Source organism: Triticum dicoccoides, chromosome 3A, assembly GCF_002162155.2.
Source record: "Triticum dicoccoides isolate Atlit2015 ecotype Zavitan chromosome 3A, WEW_v2.0, whole genome shotgun sequence".
Classification (NCBI taxonomy): Eukaryota; Viridiplantae; Streptophyta; class Magnoliopsida; order Poales; family Poaceae; genus Triticum; species Triticum dicoccoides.
Window position 1 is genome coordinate 577,984,380 of NC_041384.1, and position 3,805 is coordinate 577,988,184.

The window sequence follows — 3,805 nt, forward strand, 5'->3', positions numbered from 1 at the left end:
CAAATAGTTTTACACTAGAGTTGAACTAGCTCTATAACCTAGTACAAATAATTTTACACTAGAATTAAACAAGCTCCACAAGTTAGTTCAAACAATTTTACACTAGAGTTGAACTAGTTGTACAGTCTAGTTCAAATAGTTTTACACTAGAGTTGAACTAGCTCTATAACCTAGTACAAATAATTTTACACTAGAGTTGAACTAGCTCTATAAACTAGTACAAATAATTTTACACTAGAGTTGAACTAGCTCTATGACCTAGTACAAATAATTTTACACTAAAGTTGAATTAGACCTATAGGGTAGGTTAAATAATTTTACACTAGAGTTGAACTAGCTCTATATGCTAATTCAAATAATTTTACACTAGAGTTGAACTAGCTCTACAAGCTAGGTCAAATAATTTTACACTAGAGTTGAACTAGCTCTATAACGTAGTACAATTGATTTTACACTACTGTTGAACTAGCTCCACAAGCTAGTTCAAATAATTTTACACTAGAGTTGAACTAACTCTATAACCTAGTACAAATAATTTTACACTAGAGTTAAACTTGCTCTACAAGTTAGTTCAAATAATTTTACACTAAAGTTGAACTAGCTTTACAAGCTAGTTCAAATAGTTTTACACTAGAGGTGAACTAGCTCCATAGGCTAGTTCCAATAATTTCACACTAGAGTTGAACTAGCTCTATAGGCTAGTTCAAATAGTTTTACACTACTGTTGAACTAGCTCTATAACCTAGTACAAATAATTTTACACTAGAGTTGAACTAGCTCTACAAGCTAGTTCAAATAATTTTACAATAGAGGTGAACTAGCTCCACAGGCTAGTTCAAATAATTTCACACTAGAGTTGAACTAGCTCTATAGGCTAGTTCAAATAGTTTTACACTACTGTTAAACTAGCTCTATAACCTAGTTCAAATAATTTTACACTAGAGTTGAACTAGCTCTATAACCTAGTACAAATGATTTTACACTAGAGTTAAACTAGCTCTACAAGTTAGTTCAGATAATTTTACTCTAGAGTTGAACTAGCTCTACAGTCTAATTCAAATAGTTTTACACTAGAGTTGAGCTAGCTCTATAACCTAGTACAAATTATTTTACACTACAGTTGAACAAGCTCTATAACCTAGTACATATAATTTTACACTAGAGTTGAATTAGCTCTATGACCTAGTACAAATAATTTGACACTATAGTTGAACTAGCTCTATAGGCTAGTTCAAATAATTTTACACTAGAGTTGAACAAGCTCTACAGGCTATTTCGGATAATTTTACACTAGAGTTGAGAAAGCTCTATAACCTAGTAGAAATAATTTTACACTAGAGTTAAACTAGCTCTACAAGTTAGTTCAAATAATTTTACACTAGAGTTGAGCTAGCTCTACAGTCTAGTTCAAATAGTTTTATACTAGAGTTGAACTAGCTCTATAACCTAGTTCAAATAATTTTACACTAGAGTTAAACTAGCTCTATGACATAGTACAAATAATTTTACACTAGAGTTGAACTAGCTCTATAACCTAGTACAAATAATTTTACACTAGAGTTGAACTAGCTCTACAAGCTAGGTCAAATAATTTTAAACTAGAGTTGAACTAGCTCTATAACCCAGTACAAATAATTTTACACTAGAGTCGAACTAGCTCTACAACCTAGTACAAATAATTTTACACTAGAGTTAAAATAGCTCTATTACCTAGTAGAAATAATTTTACACTAGAGTTGAACTAGCTCTATAACCTAGTACAAATAATTTTACACTAGAGTTGAACTAGCTCTACAAGCTAGTTCAAATAATTTTACACTAGAGTTGAACTAGCTCTACAAGCTAGTTCGAATAATTTTACACTAGAGTTGAACTAGCTCTACAAGCTAGGTCAAATAATTTTACACTAGAGTTGAACTAGCTCTATAATGTAGTACAATTGATTTTACACTACTGTTGAACTAGCTCCACAAGCTAGTTCAAATAATTTTACAATAGAGTTGAACAAGCTCTACAGGCTAGTTCAAATAATTTTACACTAGAGTTGAACTAGCTTTATAACCTAGTACAAATAATTTTACACAAGAGTTGAACTAGCTCTACAAGGTAGTTCAAAATTTTTTACACTAGAGTTGAACTAGCTCTATAACCTAGTACAAATGATTTTACACTAATGTTGAACTAGCTCTACAAGCTAGTTCAAATAATTTTACACTAGAGGTTAACAAGCTCTATAACCTAGTACAAATAATTTTACACTAGAGTTAAATTAGCTCTACAAGCTAGTTCAAATAATTTTACACTAGAGTTGAACAGGCTCTACAGGCTAGTTCAAATAATTTTACACTAGAATTGATCTACCTCTACAAGCTAATTTGAAAAATTTTACACTAGAGTTGAACTAGCTCTATAACCTAGTAGAAATAATTTTACACTAGAGTTAAACTAGCTCTACAAGTTAGTTCAAACAATTTTACACTAGAGTTGAACTTGCTCTACAGTCTAGTTCAAATAGTTTTACACTAGAGTTGAACTAGCTCTATAACCTAGTACAAATAATTTTACACTAGAATTAAACAAGCTCCACAAGTTAGTTCAAACAATTTTACACTAGAGTTGAACTAGTTGTACAGTCTAGTTCAAATAGTTTTACACTAGAGTTGAACTAGCTCTATAACCTAGTACAAATAATTTTACACTAGAGTTGAACTAGCTCTATAAACTAGTACAAATAATTTTACACTAGAGTTGAACTAGCTCTATGACCTAGTACAAATAATTTTACACTAAAGTTGAATTAGACCTATAGGGTAGGTTAAATAATTTTACACTAGAGTTGAACTAGCTCTATATGCTAATTCAAATAATTTTACACTAGAGTTGAACTAGCTCTACAAGCTAGGTCAAATAATTTTACACTAGAGTTGAACTAGCTCTATAACGTAGTACAATTGATTTTACACTACTGTTGAACTAGCTCCACATGCTAGTTCAAATAATTTTACACTAGAGTTGAACTAACTCTATAACCTAGTACAAATAATTTTACACTAGAGTTAAACTTGCTCTACAAGTTAGTTCAAATAGTTTTACACTAAAGTTGAACTAGCTCTACAAGCTAGTTCAAATAATTTTACACTAGAGGTGAACTAGGTCCATAGGCTAGTTCCAATAATTTCACACTAGAGTTGAACTAGCTCTATAGGCTAGTTCAAATAGTTTTACACTACTGTTGAACTAGCTCTATAACCTAGTACAAATAATTTTACACTAGAGTTGAACTAGCTCTACAAGCTAGTTCAAATAATTTTACAATAGAGGTGAACTAGCTCCACAGGCTAGTTCAAATAATTTCACACTAGAGTTGAACTAGCTCTATAGGCTAGTTCAAATAGTTTTACACTACTGTTAAACTAGCTCTATAACCTAGTTCAAATAATTTTACACTAGAGTTGAACTAGCTCTATAACCTAGTACAAATGATTTTACACTAGAGTTAAACTAGCTCTACAAGTTAGTTCAAATAATTTTACTCTAGAGTTGAACTAGCTCTACAGTCTAATTCAAATAGTTTTACACTAGAGTTGAGCTAGCTCTATAACCTAGTACAAATAATTTTACACTACAGTTGAACAAGCTCTATAACCTAGTACATATAATTTTACACTAGAGTTGAATTAGCTCTATGACCTAGTACAAATAATTTGACACTATAGTTGAACTAGCTCTATAGGCTAGTTCAAATAATTTTACACTAGAGTTGAACAAGCTCTACAGGCTATTTCGGATAATTTTACACTAGAGT